The 18403-nt window shown below is 36.0% G+C and overlaps 1 protein-coding gene across 1 annotated transcript in view; it reads left to right on the forward strand.

Moving 5' to 3' along the window:
- The first annotated feature begins 262 nt into the window (after nt 1-262).
- The window catches only part of ptprdb (protein tyrosine phosphatase receptor type Db), an 87405-nt gene continuing 69264 nt past the window's right edge, over nt 263-18403 (forward strand). The window contains exons 1-4 of the mRNA XM_084399961.1: nt 263-382; nt 5207-5229; nt 7707-7788; nt 12900-12939. The gene's annotated coding sequence lies outside the window, so the exon portion shown is untranslated. The remainder of the gene's footprint in view (nt 383-5206; nt 5230-7706; nt 7789-12899; nt 12940-18403) is intronic.

An 18403-nucleotide genomic window follows, 5' to 3' on the forward strand; every position in this document is an offset into this window, starting at 1 on the left:
CGCGCACGCGTGTGTGTGAGTGTGTGTGTGTATGGGCTGCATCCTGCATATCTTTGTTCGTATCTTCATCAGATATGTGTTGAGAATCAACTTGCGCTTCGACTCTTCTGCCTTTGCGCGACCCTGAAGACCACCTGAGAGTCAGGAGAGTATTTTTAAAAGCAGGGTGCGAGCGCGTCGCTTGAAGCTCAGCACTTCAAAAGCTTCCAAAGCCATTCACTTCTATTGGGCTATGCGCGTGGACTCATCGGGTTTTTGAGAACCGTGCAGACTGCACTCGTCTTTTGTCGGAGTTAGCGGATCTTGGACTCTCACTTGGGCGGATAGAGAGACTGATCTCCACCGGAATCTCCTCGCACCGCGACTGTACCTGGAGAATCCGGTAAGAGCTCGCGCAGCTTCAAGATGATGCGAGGTCGTCCGGTCCTTTGGTCAAGTGTGTGTGTATGTGTGTGTGTGTGTGTGCACGTGTGTATGTGTGAGAGCTGTGGTATTCGTTGAAAGACAAACTATTGTTAGGCAGTCAGTTAAGAAAAAAAAAATGTCCAGGATGTGCTTTCACTGAACATGTCGTTATTCAGCCACAATGTGCAGAACGCTCTTAAATTGAATTATTTATTCGATTTGGACGGGCTGTCAAACGTTTTAGGACAGGATGAACTCATTAAAAGTCTTGAAGTTTTGTTGGTTTTCAAACTTGCACTGACTGCGGACTATTACATACAAACCACACTGTAAAAATGTTCGTGATATTAACTGGAATAATGCCAAAGTGCTACAGTAAAACTGTAAGTCACATTAGCATATAGGCCTACAGTACAAAATACATTACATTTTAAAAGACAATACATGTAATGGCCTGCATGTAATACATTTTACAATACATGTTAATTGATAAATTATTATAATGTTCGTATTTAACATTACAGCTATAGGTCTACGTTATGTATTATTATTGTTAAAATAATGTTACTTATTTTAAGTAGGCTATGAATCCGAATCACCTCATAAATACTTGAAAGTGGAATCCCAGAATTCACATAATATCAATTTTAAGTTAGATTCACAATGGGGTGTTTTAAGGTAGACTACATTTTATGTTTTTAGTTCATGTTTATGGTTATATTAGTGTCGTATTTGGTGTTTCTGTGGTGTAGCACAGTCACCAAAGAGGCCAATTAAACTTATCTTTGGGTAATCATGACAATTATGTCATTGTACAGAAAATTAACACGTTTTACAGAAACAAATAATTGAATAGCTGAAATGTATTATACTAATAATATAGTTTAATGACATATACAGTCACCAAAATGCATCTTGTGACACTGTCACTGTATTTTTACAGTTCTTTACAATTAAGTCCCCTCCCCCTAAATGTAAAAATGTGTGTGATTATTTTTGCCTACCTATTGTCTGTTTTTTGCCGTCTACTTTTAAATGACATTAAATAATGTTTACATATATGCCTGTGAATGTATATGAATGCTCTTGAGAACCAGAGGTCACTTTAGTCTAGAGATACTCTGAGAGACAAGAGGCTTGCATAAGCAGTTTTTTATTTCTGTTCAGCCCTGTCATATTTTGACATTTTCTCACAAGACTTTTGTAAAGTGCTGACTTCTTCCCGCTGCTCTAATGTATACTGAAAAGACAGCCCAGTTTGAATATCCACGTCCTCCCTTCTATAACTCAGACATATGACCATATTATTTAAAAAGTAAGAGTAAAATCAAATGGAAAACATCAGTGTTGTCTTAGAATAGAAGCTCTATAGGCGCTTTTGCTCCTATTTTAGCGCCTGCAGATTTAGGCGAAGTGAAAATGAGAGAGCGAGAGCTAGAAATGAGCTGTTTCTCCCTCGTGCTGCGAGGATGACTTAGTGTCTCTCACCTTCATCCTGACACCTCATCTATTATCATTAGGCACACAGTCAAACAACTCTCTCAAGATGTGGGTGTGAAAGTGTGTGTACGAATGTGGGGGAGTAGATGAGTGTGAAAAAAAAAGAGAGAAACAGAAAAGGAACTTAAAATCTTCTCTTTCTGAGTTCATGATTGACAGGCCTGGGTCACAGTCTTGACCTGCTCCATTTTCACTCAAACATACATAGCCTACTAGACTCATTTGGTGGTCAGTGAATTTACTTGATGTGACCCTTGACCCGTCAGGCAGTTGATCCCTAAATGATTTTACCGACCCGTAGCAGTTCTACACGGGGATAGAGAGACATTAGACCAGTGTTTCCCAACCTTTTTTTTGTTGTTGTCTTAAATAAGACACCAAACTAGAATTTTATTTGATCGATAATACAGTAAAACAGAGCACAGTAAAGCACTGGGCAGAAAATGTATCCTTTAAAGAAAAAAGTCCTGTTTGGGGGATTTATTCTCTTGACATCTGGCAACCCCAAGCAGGAAAGACAGTGGATGCTTGTTACCAATGCAAGACAAAGGAAACGTCTTAATAGAATAAAAAAGGTTTTCAGGACAAATATCATGACGATTATTTTTAATTAATCGAGAGAAGCATAAATAGTTATCACGATTTACTGTAAATACGATTAGTTTATTTTTGAATTCTTGAATGAATACAAAAGCAGAAATGGAAATTTTAATTGTCATTTATTGTCATTTTTTATTAAATTAATATGTCGGGCGGAAACCTCAAATGTCCAAAACCGCTATTTTTCAGGAAATGGAAAACAGTCACTGTAATTTTTTTAATTTAAATAATTAAACATTGTGTTGTCAAAGTTAATACTGCAGCTTTATTTGGTCAGACACTTGCATGTGTCATTATATAATTAACAATACTGAAATCAAGCTCAAATGGAGAATGTCGGACATAGCTAGCCAACGTGTTTTGTCCGCCATTTGAACAGCCGAACCTAAGGCAGTAAGTGCATCGCATTACATTTTCATCAGCTTACAAGGTTACTTCATCAAGGTTATAAAGTTTATTGTAATCTGCCCAAAATCTCATGTAATAAAAGATGAAGTGCTACGTGCGCACAGGCTATTTATGACAGTATTGATATGACTAGATGACAAATGCTAAACTAAAACAGTCTTCTCCTCTCCTCAAATGCATAAAACATTAGCCTTTATATAAAGAGAGTTTCTTGAGTAAAGAAAACGATGTACTTATTCAAACAACCAGTTTATTTACCCTTGCAAACAAGCAGAGACGGTCCAAACTGCATGCGGTATAAGAGTGGTGCAGGTACGACGTCACACTGGCTAGGATCACACTGGTTCCCTCAACAAAAACCCAATAGGATTTTATTTACCCAATAGGATACTTACACGTTTTGTCCATCAAGATAATTTTTTACAGATGAACACAACTTTTATGAATTCTGAAACCTAATTGCAGTCGCCAGAAGTAAAAAGCTAAATGTAGGTTATAAACGAACTACACCACGTCCCACGAATTCAACGTCACCACCAATAAACTTCCGACAACTCTTTCAGTTTTTATTTTAAAAACATTTTCCCAGAACGTTTGAGTTAGAATAGTTTATAAGAGCATAATGAGGCTGTAATACCGGTTTGAGTTTACCTGTTCAGCATGATGACGTTCTGTTGTCCATTTTAGCCTCTTGTTAGTAACCGCCTTTTTCAAGACACGTAACAGCTTCAGAAATCACGAGTGGGGTAATACCGATGTATTTTTTGCCGTGTTCACCACAGACCTTACTTCAGCCATTTAACCCCATTCAAAAAACCCATTGACTTTGGGACGATGGAACCGGACGTGCTAAAATGCTAACTCGCTAACTCGCTTTGGCCTACAAAGTGATGTCATACCTGCACCACTCTATGAGGTTATGAGGTTTGATCGACAGTTTGAGAATCCAATCAGAGAATGTCTAATATGGCGAGAAGTTTCACTCTCAGTACACTTCCGGCTTCTGAACTGGTTGCAGTTCCACTCTGATTCCATATGAGGGCGCTCACAGGACGAGTGCAGAATGAATGGCGGTCAATGGCGGTATACCCCTCAAAATCCACTTTTCTCAGGATATAATTTTTTGTCTAGTAATTTGAATGTTGTATTCGAAAGGAGATGCAAAGAAATTACACATTGCTGGGTGTTAGATTTTTTAGAGTCACTTATTTGCTTTAAAAAAGTCTTTCAAAATGTCAATGACGTCAGAATGCTGACGTCATTAGCAGAATGCTAGCGTGTTATGGGCAACAACAACTCAACCTGTAAGAAATCAAAACGACATAAGTACTCGTTCATTCAACTTTCGACCTAAAACCCATGTTGAACTTGCAAAATCTACAATCACATCTGAGATTTCTCAACGGCAATCGGGTGAAAGAGACAAATTTAGCCGTCTAGCCCCATTGACTCCCATTCATTTTGCACTCATGGCGAGCGCCCCCAGTGGAACTCTGGTGGTACTACAACCAAAATTCGGTACAATAGGGCTTAATAGGGAGTGGACAGGCTCTCGTAGACGGGCTCTGATCCAATGAAGATATGAAGTTTACTCACAAGCTCTTTTTAATACGTTTCATTGGTTAAATATTTGCAAAAACCCATTAACAGATGTAAAGGGTGATCAATAGTAATGATTCATGAAAAAAAGAAAGAAATATGGAGATACGAGGTTTCTGCCGGATATTTACAATTTTGTTAATTTAGATAGTAACCATTACCATACCATTAGATTGAAATAATACTAATAATTAAAAAATATAGATTATTTCTCCTCATGCGAGCATAGGCAAGTGCCTAGAATTCTTATGCATAAATCCGGCCTTTACTTTTGAACGACAGTTGTATATATATATGCAAATATGTTCCATGTTACAAATTGACCAAACTGATACACTTTTTTTTTTTTACTTAAATTTTTTTTTGAAAATTTTATCTGCAAACATTATTTTAACAATTTGATTGCCCTAATATATTTTATTTTAAAGTCATGATTCCTGTTTTAACAGGTTTAAAAAAGCAAAAGCAAAATCTCTCCAAGTATCCTCTTGGGTATTTGTGACCCTGGTTGGGAATCACTGCGTTACATCAACTATGACAGAGCATCTGATATTGCCACAGTTCATGGAGACTGCATTTTTGATCTTTTGTCTGGAAAACAGTTTGCATGATAATGAAGTGTTGGTGTAATGCTGTCATTTTGAATGACTGTATTCAGCTCACTCGCTTTTCTCTCTTTCTCTCTCTCTTCCAGATTGACTCAAATAGAACACAGAGGTAAGTGAGGGGTTTTTTACAGCTTGAAAAACTAACAAGCAGGGTGACAGAGTAGGAATGAGAGGTGAAATGTGTCACGACAAAGATCAGTCTTTACATTTCTGAAACCAGAAACCGTTTTAATTACAAGATATTTGAACAGTCACGAAAGGAATCTGCGCAGAACTCCACAGAATTGGAACACCCGTCTGCACTTATGCCGCTTCTTGTGTGTTTGTTCAGGAAATATTTTGCATAATTTGAAAATGCTTTCAGCTATCACTGAAGACGTAGTACTATCAGCTCCATTTAAAACATTTTACTACGTTTAAATCCACTAAAATCAGCACAGAAAATGCAAAAAAGTAAGCAGATTCCTTCTGGGCCTGGCATGAAAATGATGGTATTCAGTTCAGTTGTTTCATCTACAGTACTTGTCTTCTCTAAATATGAAGAATGCCTATCCAGAGCAGTTAAAAGCATAAAAAGGCCACTTTTGCATATTTTTCTTTTCTTTCATAGCCAGTAGATAAGGCTTGTCTTGTCTCATATTCAACGCTCTAACACTGTTTAGACATTTTAATGTGCCTTTCTGTACAAGGCCATGCTGGAAGGCGCTGATGTCCACTGAGATCAATAAACCCTCCATTCAGTGAGGGGTTGAAATGTCTTCTCTTTCTCACTAAACCCTTTTGGTCTTTCTCTCTCTCACACACACACTCACACACACACACACACAAAGGGCTGACTGTTTTAGACTCTTCAGTCTGTATACCGTCTCACTCAGAAACGCACACTTTGCATATTAGAGCCTACGGATCATGTATTGTATAAACATATTATGTAATAAATAGCCAATGCTGAATTTATGTTCCCAGCATTTCTCAGGTAATATTTACTACCTGTTCACAATCAATATTGTGATCGATGAATGAAAGTGAACAGCACAACCTAGTGGCCACATGTTCTTACTGCATTAACACCTATCTGCTCTTAAAACCCAAAATACACCCCATCTGTCAGTCATCTCACACAAGAGCATGATCTCTCTCGTCGGTGTTCCTCGTTTAAAAATAGCTCCTATCCAGATGTTTGCAAGTACAGTATAAAGTGGGGTCCATTATTCTGAGACTGTCATTACATAATGACATATTTTCAGCACTATTTCTAGGTCACTATTCAAATGTAAACAAATTTGTAGCAAAGGTCAGATGTTCTTGCTTCCATTGAAGCACATGAGATGCTCAATGGAATTTTCTCAAATCATGCTGGAAGCTTTTGTCAGCTCGAGTGATTTTAAATTGCAATGCCGATTTTATAATCAAATTTTCTATTCTAATAATTTAAAGAGACAAAATGCAAAACAGAAGCATTTTTACTCGTGAACATTTGGGCTCCAAGCAAAATTACTTAAGTTTAAGCTTAAAAAATAACAAATATCTGCCGACGGGGTCAGAAAAATAAACTTAATTCAAAGGGAAAACGAGATTATTTTCCGACCCCATTGGCAGATTGTTCTTGTTTTAAGCTTAAACTCCATTAAAGTTTAAATGTGCTTTTTAAATCAGAAAATCAGACTTAATATAGTCATTTTGCTTCTCTTCTCAATTAAATATATCTTGATTTAAGAATGTTTAGACATTTGTAATGGAAAACAGGACAAAAATAAGATTTTTTCTTTTTTTTGCAGTGCACCATATGCACAAACACGTTAAAAATACACTTACACTATTGTTCAAACATTTGGGGTCAGAAAGATTTATTATGTTTTTTAAAAAGTATATGCTCACCAAGGCTACATTTATTTGTAGTAATAAATAATTAAATATTATTACAATGTTAAATAACTCTTTTCTATTTTAATATATGTTAAAATATAAATAATATGTTTGATGGCAAAGCCGAATTTTCTCATTTTCTCATTTAAAAACGAAATCATTTTATCATGCTGATTTGGTGCTTAAGAAACATTTATTATTTTCTTCAAATGTTTTTTTTTAAATGCTTGTTTTCAGGATTCTTGCATAACAGCATTTGTTTAAAATAGAACAAATTTTGTATCTTATAAATGTTTTTTTTACTGCCACTTTTGACAAATTTAATGCATTCTTGCTGAATAAAAGTATTCATTTCGTTAAAAAAAAAAAATCTTACTGACCCCAAACTTTTAAATTGTACATATACACTGATTTATATAGGTCCATTTTCTGTCATGCAGAGTATATCTTAATACAAAAAGTCTAATAATAGGCAAATTTTCATTCCATCTGGCTAAAGTGACTAGCTCACAGTAAGATCCTCATATAATTCTGACAGATGTCTGTTGATCTCAGAGCTTTAGTGCTAGAACACCTGAGTCAGCTGTTTCCAAACTAGACTGAAAAAATCATAAAACAGTCAAATCCCAACTGGTGCTTTCAGTGAGTGTGTGGATGTTTGAGAGAGAAGGATTTAAAAGGGCTGCGTGTTGTGTGTTTAATGAGTTTTTCATCTTTCAGGAGAGTCCTGTGGAGTCTGTCCTTCTTTCACCCAGCGAGAGACATCTGAGTTTAGACTCAGTTTAAACTCATTATAGCACATGTAAGTTGTTTGCATTCTCACACATTCACTCACACACTGGCTCTGTCCAAAACCTAGTGAGCTTATAGCCTTCTAAGTCATAAACGACTGATTTGGAACTCTACATAGGTAGAAGCAGCAGCTCGTAAAACACACAAGTGACCCGACTTACAATTGTTTTATATATTGTAAGACTGATGCCGGACTGTCTGGACCAAGAGAGGGCTACTCTCTGTAAAGGTTTTAAAGGTCCCATTGCATGAAAATTTCACTTTATTAGGTTTTTTAACCTGTTCCCCTAGCCTGCCTATGGTCCCCCAGTGGCTAGACGTTTTGATAGGTGTAAACCAAGCCCTGGGTATTTTTGAGAAAAGGAAAGCTCAGCACCTTCATCCGAGCCTCTGAAGAACCAGTGGGTTATGTGAATTTCTGATGTGTAATTGTTCAAGTTCAGACAGATAATCTTTATCTCAAAGTCGTTCAATACTGTTTATGCATCAGTAAATCAAGCCAGTGACTAAACCATCAACTTCACGTTGTTTCTCTTAAATCTTAAAATTTTAAAATCTTAAAATTTAAACGTTGTTTAAATCTTACTTAAACTGTGATTAATATATATACAGAAAGCGATCAAAGAACAATCCCTTTCCAATCGCCCAAGCTGTCAATCACACAGCGCGAGTTTACCTGGACACTTGCCAAAACTCGTTATGAAATCAATGATGCTGTTACACTGCACAACGAAGCTCTTACTGTACTTACATCATGTTTGCATTGGTGAAATCAGTAGTGAGAGAGAGTGCAGAAACTGCGTTGCAATGGTAAGATCTTCATTCACGTGATCAACAGGCTGTCATCTGCTCAATGCTCATCACTGCAACCTTTTATGTGATGGGAATAGATCTAAATACTTAAAAAACTTCTCACCATTCGTTAATCTCGATAGATGTAATAGTAAAAACGTATAATAGCTGTAATAGTAAAAGTATTCGAGAGAGTTCCACATGTAATGCTAGATATTTCATATGCAAGCATTTCAGCCAATCACAGCAGTGGGCATTTACACTGAAGTCTCACAGCAGACACGCCCCTTCAAACAGAGTGTACAAATCAGAGGCTAAAATCAGGCTAGGAAATATGCCTTTTATTTCTAAATTATAACAACTTTTGATCTAAAAAACATACTAACATTATAAGGGCACCCCAGGAAACATTCTAAAATAATCAAATAATCCATGCAATGGGACCTTTAAGAGTTTAGAGATAATTTTTTTGCTGTGGTGGGTGTGCTCCGTACCTTTCACAGAGTGTTTCATGCAAATTGTCTTCTGTCCTCAGTAAGGTGCAAACTACCCAGATCTGGGACCCTGATAAATGCAAATTCCTATTGTTCCTATTCCTAGTGTCTGTCTCACTTTGGGCAATGTTTTGTCTTGGTCCCAGTATTTAAAAAAATGCTGCAAAGGGCTCGAGCGTGATTTGTAGTCAGATCAGACAAAATTCCAGTTTTGAGTGGATCATAGGGCACGCCAACTGAGATTTTAGTGATCCGGCTAAAAATTGGCACTGGTTCAAGTGAACTTTGACTGTAAAGGGTAATAAAAGGAATTTATGTTTAGGACAACACAATGTTGCTCGACCAACCTAAATAGGGTGAGCCTTACCTCTGTTTATTGTAAAATTACTCAAGCAATCAGGAAAAAGTAATATTGGTCGGCTTATATCTGTAGTAGTGGTCATGACCTCTGACTAAAGATAGTGTTACTTTAGTTCAAATTTATATAGATCAATGGGGACTAAACAAAATACTTTTAGAGAGAGCAAGCATGAGAGTGGCCCTCTAAACAGTATAGTCAATTACCTCTGTCCAATGACCCAAGACTGGCGAGTTTGTGATCGTGGGATCCGCGTTAAACGAACGGCGCGAGACCCTAAGCGACATTGGTATCTAAATGAACGAGTACAATAAGAGTAAAGAGTTAAATAGAATAATCAAATGTCTAGATAAATTATCATATAAATGACCAATAAAAAATGGCCTATCCAACCTAAATTCGAGGTCGCGATAAAATGGAGTCAGACAAAAGTAAATTGGAATTAATGCCACTTTGAAAAGACAGAACGCGCAGTAACCCTTCACCCGCTCTTTTGGAAACCGTCGTTGGGCCGTTTGGGCGGGCCTTACAATATATATACAGTTTGACGTTAGTATGTTGCCAAGCTAACAACATTATACTATACCCACACAAATAGTAGATAAAATGGTATCATTTTTAAGCTAAAGTATACCTTTTTTTTAATATAAATAATTGTTTGCCGACAATCTGCTATAGCCTATTGGTCAGTTAAAAAGATAACTCTGCCCCAAATCAATCTGCAAATTTCTTAATTATAACAATCTTTATAACTATCTTATAGAAACTTATTAAAGTATTTTAACACTGATTTAACACTGTTTGGATTTAAAAAGGCAAATACTTAAGACTGGTTTATTATTGCAGTGATTATTATGTTTCTATGTTTCTTCTAACCCTAATTGATGAAGTGTGTAGCTTTTCATTTCTTAAACTGCCATGTAGGAAAACACATCATGGCCATATTCCAGGATGACAAAGCCAAGATTCATCAGGCTCAAATTAAATGTTGTGATTTTATTTCCATCAGGAGGTGCGTACATTTTTGGTCAATATCTTGTATTGACAATGCAAGAGTCAAGCACTCTGTAAAGTCTCCTTCAGCACATCCCAAAAACTTTCAATGAATTTAAGGTCTGGACTCAGAGGTGCCAATTCATGTGTGAAAATGATTATTCATGCTCCCTTCACAATTTGAATCTTGACATTGTCATCCTGGAATATGGCCATGATGTGTTTTCCTACATGGCTGTTTAAGAAATGAAAAGCTACACGCTCCATCAATAGAAGAACTGTTGCCAAACATATAACTGGCTAGAAACATAATAATCACTGCTTATAGGGGTGGTTGATTATGATTTCACTTTTCTAACTTTAATTAGTGTGTAAAGTTACAAAGCTCAAAGTTCAAAGCCAAGCAAGATATTTTATTTGAAAGAAATAGCTTTTTAAGGACTTCAACAAACGGCTGGTAGGGACTACACGACATTCCTCACGGGTTAGTGACATCACCAACCCTAGAATTTACATAAACCCCGCCCCCTGAACACGATTTATAGATTATCAAGACAGAATATGCTAATCAATGACTTGAAGATAACTACACATCAGCTTCATAAGCCATTCAGAAATGTCCTGTTGCATTCTACATGTTGTCACCTCTTCTTGAGTCTCCATCATTGCCCGACTCCGGTTTGAACATTAAAAAACATTTTTGACATTTTCAGTGCATGTCTGTGTGAGGTAAAAGGACACAAGCTCTTAAAGCTCCGCCCTCTGTGCTGGGAGCAGCAGCTCATTTGCATTTAAAGGAACAGACACAAAACAGTACTCACCCTCAAAAAGTGACAACTTTAACATGCTGTATAAAAAAATATATGTGGGGTATTTTGAGCTAAAACTTCACATACACACTCTGGGGACATCAAAGACATATTTTACATCTTGTGAAAAGGGTATTATACCACCCCTTTAAGTATTTGCCTATTTAAATTAAATTAAAATAAAATAAAATAGAAATGTTGTCGGGCCAGGCAGTGTAATAAGTGAGAAAAAAAAAAAAAAGAAGAAAAAGATATGAATACTTTTATTAAAAAAAATTGATCAAAAGTGAAAGTAAAAACATTATTATTTATCAAAAGTTTTCTATTTCAAATAAATAATGTTTGTTTGAGCTTTCTATTCATCAAAGAACCTGGATAAAATGTATCACGTTTTACACAACAACAAAAAATTAAGCAACTGTTTCAACACAATGATAAAAATATATCACCAAACCAGCATATTAGAATGATTTCTGAAGGATCATGTGGCACTGAAGACTGGAATAATGATGCTGAAAATTCATTAATTTAATTAATTTAAATGCAGCTTATGAATAAACATTTCTCTTATACTTTATTCACCAACTTGGATGTATTTGCAGCTAAGCTCTTTGCAGTGCATTGTGTGGTCCCGTTCTCTGAGAATGATACACACTTCACAATTTAGCCTAAACTAGCTATATCAGAAGGAGCACAGCCATATGGAACAACCTTTACATGTTTGATGATGTCTTAAAATGCGGCCTTAGAAGGCAGCTCATTAGGATTTGGAACAGAGCCAGTCTTAGGAGCTTTAGACTGCTCTCCTTTTTACATGTGCAAGTACAAATGCCTCTCTGTATTCCCCACATCCCTGTTTCCCTCTTCCTGTGTGCTCACACAGTTGTTCCTGAAGTAGCTTCTCTCTGTCCAGCTGCTGCCAAGCCTTGCAGCAAATAACGCGCACATGAATACTGTATTTGACCATAAAACCTCAGCGGATTTAGCGCGTTAAGAGTGCATGTGTGTTTTATAGTGCATACACTGCTGCATTATTGAGAGCTACTCACAGATGCATCCAACTCTTTTTGACACTGACGTTGTAATCCACTAAAAATACTTACTTACCTCATCTCTCACTCTCTGTCTCTCCCTCTTCCTGTGTTGGTTTTCTTTCTCGCTCTTGTCTCTCTCTTTCTTTCAATCTTACTCCCTCTCTCCAATTATTTTCTTTCACTTCTTGATTCACTCCTCATCTCTCTCTTTCTGGCCCTCTCTAGTGTGTGTGTGCGTGTTCACGTCTGACTGTTTTAATGTGCTAAACTGGAGCTGCATTAGATGCATTAGATCGTTTTTCCCCTCTCCTTTCAGTCGCTCAATAACTATCCCTTTCTTTTTCTCACTCTCCTTTCTCTCTATCTCTTTATTAGAGGTGGTACTTATGAATCTGGTAGTGCATTAAAGTGATAGATGAATATAGTATTATTCCATATTGCTCATCTATAAATAGGTGCAAATAAACCATTAGAGAAAGCAGACACAGCACCTCGTCCTCTTCTGTTTATTGGCACAACTTTTACTGTTGATTTTAAGGCATGCTGTGAGACTGCTGCTGCCCTCCTCTGGAGGCTGATATTTTAACATTTTAAAAGCCAAAAGAAATCAAAATATGTTTCTTCTTTTTGTCTCATATCAGCTTTCGTAACTCTGACCAGCAGCATGTGGGATATTAAAAGGTAAGAACCCCTCAAGCTCAACATAACACCAGTTAATCCAGGCTTGGTTTGCAGTTTGTTGTTCTGTATTATATAAATGGTACATATTATGTATCCAACCGTGTCTCTCTCAGCCAGTTTTGTGCCTGATTTCTTGGTAGGAAGTGGAACGGTTCTGCCATGTTGTGTCAAAGGATGAACTAGACTGGCTAGATCATTTTTGCCTCAGGAGTAGGCCTAATAGCCCTGGCCACATAGTTCAGTTACAGTATATGCACCCCAATAGACTGGAGTCAGACAAACCTACAACAAAATGGAAATTAGTTGGAGATTTGTCTTGAAAAGTAATGCACATGCTCTAAAATTTGGCACAGGTGAGAAAGGTAAAATATGGCTGCATATTATATTATATTATTATATTATATTATATTATATTATATTATATTATATTATATTATATTATATGACAGACCACAAGTGTTATTGTACTTAACAACAGCATGATTGATTGCAAGTGTGATATTGATTTAACAAAACAGTTAATCAAAATAAATTAAAATTGAGTCTACATTTTAATAAAACTTTTTTCAGCAAGGACACATTCAATTGATCAAAAGTGACAGTAAAGAAATTTATAATGTTAGAAAATGTTTCTATTTTAAACAAATGCACCTTTATTTTATCAAAGAACACTGAAAAAATGTTTCACGGTTTGTGGTGTACTTCACGTATCACCACAAAAATATTAATCAGCACACCTGTTTTCAAAATTTATAATAAAAATGAATTATTCTTGAGCACCAAATCAGCATATTAGAATGATTTCTGAAGGATCATGTGAGACTGAAGACTAATGGCTGCTAAAGTAATGGCTAAAGTAATGGCTGCTTTGTCTTTGCATTATTACAGTATGGAGATATCAAAGTAGCATTTATTTGAAATACACTGTAGCTCAAGCAATCAATTCAATCAAAATATTTCACAAAAATGTGTTTGTTAATTTTCAGAATATGAAGTAATAAATATTTAGTTCAAAATGACAAGTCGTGGACACTTTCTGGTCGTCAAATACTGTGGGACATGTTTATAGTGTGTAGTTTAATATGATATGATTAACTTAAAGGGAACTGACTTCATATATCCATAAAAAAATGACCAGTGTGACTAAATTGTCCAAATAAATGTAGTTCAGTGTAAGACTGGAGAAATTTGCTCACACACAGCTGAGGCTCTTAGATGGAATATGAGAATATAAGAAATTACATTTTACTCATAAAGACAAGATATATCTTTGAATTTGAGAGATTATTGAACTCTGAGGGGGAACTTAATTCATAACGTTGATCCTTACTTGAGCACATGCAATCACTCACTGAGAGAGAGAGAGAATGTGTGTTTTTTTTTTAGGTGTGCAATAGCGTGGATATAAGTAAATAATCTGATTATTGTCACTTCAGATGAATATGAAAATAGATTAGGCTCACACATATATGAACTGTGACTAACAGCCCTTTGTGTGTGTGCGTGTGTGTGTGTGTTTCTTTTGCAAGTCTGTTTCAATTTGTTGTTTTTTAATTTGAATTAAATGGATACAGTACAGTATAAGGTCAGCTGGAGTTGATCAGTATGAGAATGACTCATAATAGACACTGGTCATGCACATCTTTGTGTGTACGAGTTTGTTTGTGTGCGTGTTAGAGAGAGATAGGAAGGACGAATATCTGGGGGATGGGTTGGGTTGATTTTTCTCTCTTTCTTTTTCACGTGCTCACACTCACACAAGAAATCAGATTAGTGTGAGGATTACAGAGCACCAACCATTTTAGAGAAATCGTATGAGCATCTAAAACACAAAATCAGTGACAGAGAACGCTGAATAATCTATAATCAACAGTTCACCGGAGAATACAGATCACAGATGATAGTAGTTTCTGTTACCCATTCTTCTCTTTCATTTTCAAAGGCCAGATCAAGATTAATTAAATGTCAGCACGCTGATGTTGTGCGCGTGCGAGTGCATACGTTTGGTGTCTTGCTGGGTGTTAATTTGGTGCGAAATGTCGAGTGTCTTCTGCTCTTACGATGATATTCTGATTAAAAGCATTGAATACATCCAACATTTTTTCTTATCTGTATGATGCATTATACATAACCTTACATTTGTATGGTCGATTAACAGTGTTTCCAGAAACAACTCTTCTTTATGTGCGTGCTAGTGTTTGTATGCAAGGGCTGCCGGGTCTGTGGTTACCTGGGCACTTTCTGCAACTAAAGCAAATTAATGCCTTCATTTACATATCGCTGTGGGAACTAGGTTACTGATGAGGCATACATCTTTTTGTGTGTGTGTGTGTGTGTGTGTGTGTGTGTGTGTGTGAGTGTGTATGTGTGTTTGTGTGTGTGTGTGTGTGAGAGAGAGAAAGATACAGTGAGCATGAGAGAAACAAATTTCATTCTGCATTTATTTTGTGTATTGTTCAAATTCAGCCCACTAGAAAAGTTGGTACCTTAATTTGCATATAATTGAATTCTGCTGCAGTAAACAGTTAATTAAAACAGTTCATCATAAGTGTCCCCGTTATTTCTCGCTTCCGCCTGAGACTGCAAAAAAAGAAAAACATTTTTGCATTTAAATGTGTTTTATTTGTGTTGTACATAAAGAGACAATAAGTTTTTTTTTTAAATATATATATTTTAAAATATGTCCTTATAACATTACAACTTGAATAAGTAAGCCATTCATAAGATGAAATAATATTCACCATTTGTGAATATTATTTCAACAAAATCCAACATAGCGGCCAATGGCGTTGTTTGGGGGTGAGGCTATCTATTTGTTTGACCAATGACAGATGGGTTAGTGTTTGGGGGAAACATGCTTGAAAACAGTACTTAAACAAATAATAATAATCCATTTGATGATGCATCCAAACCATTAATCTCCAGTGCCACCATTTTTCAGAACTGCATCCTACCTGGAGTCTCCAGAAAAACAAGGTGTCTGGATCTCAGAGACTTTAGTAAAGAATCCTGAAATATGACCCACACTTAATAAGAATCACAAGCTGAAGTGTTGTGAAATACATGAAGACTGTTCATAGACAGTTCATAGTCTATGACTATGTCATACTATGTCAGACTGTTCATAGATCTGTCTGAAGGCTTTTATAGACAGATAGGATGAGAGTGACTTTTAAGGGTCCAGCACAAATTCAAGTCAGACAACAGCAGCGGTGGCGAGGGAGTCGCGCTGTAAGCAGCTACTATGAGCAAGACGGACCTTTCAGGGTAGGAGATGGACTTAAAATCAACTCCCAAAACTTACTGCCAGATTCTGGAAGATGAATTCTTGTCGTGCTGGTCCTTCAAGAGTCACTCTCAACCTATCTGTCTATAAAGCATATTAAAAAACCACTCTTCATGTATTTCACAACACTTCCGCTTGTGATTCTTATTAAGTGTGCCTCATATTTCAGGATTCTTTACTAAAGTCTCTGAGATCCGGACACCTACTTCTGGAGACTTTAGGTAGGTTGCAGTTCTGGAAAACAGTAGCGCTGAAGACTAAATGGTTCCTAATGGTTTCCCACCTAATTCTTCACCTTAATTCCAAATTTGTTGCAGTTAACATGTGTCTTTTCTTCTTGGCCTGTTTTTGTCTGACCCTGCTAAAGCAATGAGCATCTTGCTGTCCATTGGTCACGCCTTAATTTAGCAATTTCTAGCATTGCATTAGTATTGCATCCTTCTCATGAGCACTTAATCATTTTTTACTTTTCAGTGCAGGTTACAGTAAATCTCTTTTTGGCCACTTTTGTTTACATGTAAAAAAAAATTTGTCGGCGCCGAGTCTATTTGCTGCACTGCTCGCGCTCAATTAAAGGGAAAGCACACTTTTGATGGACAAAATAGCCTAAATAGGGTTTCACAAAAAAAGTGCCCAAAATGCACAGAATTTGCGTGTTTTAACAAGAACTGGAGTAGGCCATGTCAGAAAAGAAGACTAATATTTATAGAAAATGTACCCATTTAAACTTGTTTTATTATTCAGTTTGTACAAGTGATTGCAATAGGCCTGTGTGTGTGCTTTGAGAAATATCTTTATACTGCAAGGCTATATTTATTTTATTTTTTATTTATATTTTATTTTATTGCCATTCCCTGTTTTCATACAGACGTTTAGTTTGCTAAATACATATATAAAAAAAATTATTGGATATTGAATGTGAAAAGGAAATGGTTCTTCCATAACACTGCACTTCAGATGTGTGTGAATTATCCACACCTGGAGGAATTTATATAGGTCTATTTTATAGCGTTTATCTGTTCAAAAAAATATGTACTATGCAAATTGTAAAATGTTCTATTACAGAAAAGATATAAAATAAATATTTGTGTGTGCTGTAAAGTGGTTAGAAAAAATGAAATCGGAATCGGCTAAAATCGGTATCGGCAGGTCAAACTTAATGAAAAAACGGAATCGGCCCAGAAAATTGTAATCGGTGCATCTCTAATAATTATGCAAACCTGAATATAAGGCGTTTTTCACTTCCAGCCTTCCATAACAATTATATATCACTTATAAATGATTAAATACAAAATTAATAGTAGTTATTAAGATTGATGTGGTTTGGAATTGGTAAAATGTGCTTGGAGAAAAAATAACTTAGGCTATAACTTAACAAATATTAACTTGCATAATAGTTATGCATGCACGCACTGTGTGTGTGTGTGTGTATATATATATATATATATATATATATATATATATATATATATACATATATATATATATATATAGAGAGAGAGAGAGAGAGAGAGAGTTTATTTTTTATAAATTCTACTTTATATTAATATTATTACATCGACATTTTAGTTGAGCCAAGTGCTAGTTGTCATACTGCATGATAAAGTTGTCACAAGGTCTATATCTAAGTTTTGAGCATGCTGGTTGGTACAGGTTGTCAAATGTGTTTTACATTTACACACATATTTAAAATATTTTGTGTTTTAAAATAGTTTTACTTTTATATTTTCCTGAAAAGCCTGTAATAGGCCATTTCATGCAGGGAGGATCAATTGTGACAACTTTCCCCTTCTTATGTTGGTAGCCATATGCCTAAACAGAACTTAATAAACTTACTTAACATAAGAAATATTGACTGGCGTTAAAAGTGACAACTTACCCCAGTCGCCCAATTCAAATGATTAGCCTACAGGTTACTTTAGGCGTGTGTCACACATTAATATTAGGCTATCATATAGGCTACCTTTCAAAAAGATGAATAATTCCTTTTTAATATAGGCCAACCCTGTGAATTAAAACAGTGCCATGTAGGCTATATGGTCTCAGTACATCAAAAAAATAAAAAAAACTATTCAGGATGAGTGACCTGGTTTCTGGACGCTTACCTTAAGTGTCTCCGATGTGCAAATGCAATTCCTCCAAATTATTTATTTTCCCTGAACCGGAGATTCATTCCGG

This window comes from Rutilus rutilus, assembly GCF_951802725.1.
Source record: "Rutilus rutilus genome assembly, chromosome: 2".
In the NCBI taxonomy this organism is placed as follows: domain Eukaryota; kingdom Metazoa; phylum Chordata; class Actinopteri; order Cypriniformes; family Leuciscidae; genus Rutilus; species Rutilus rutilus.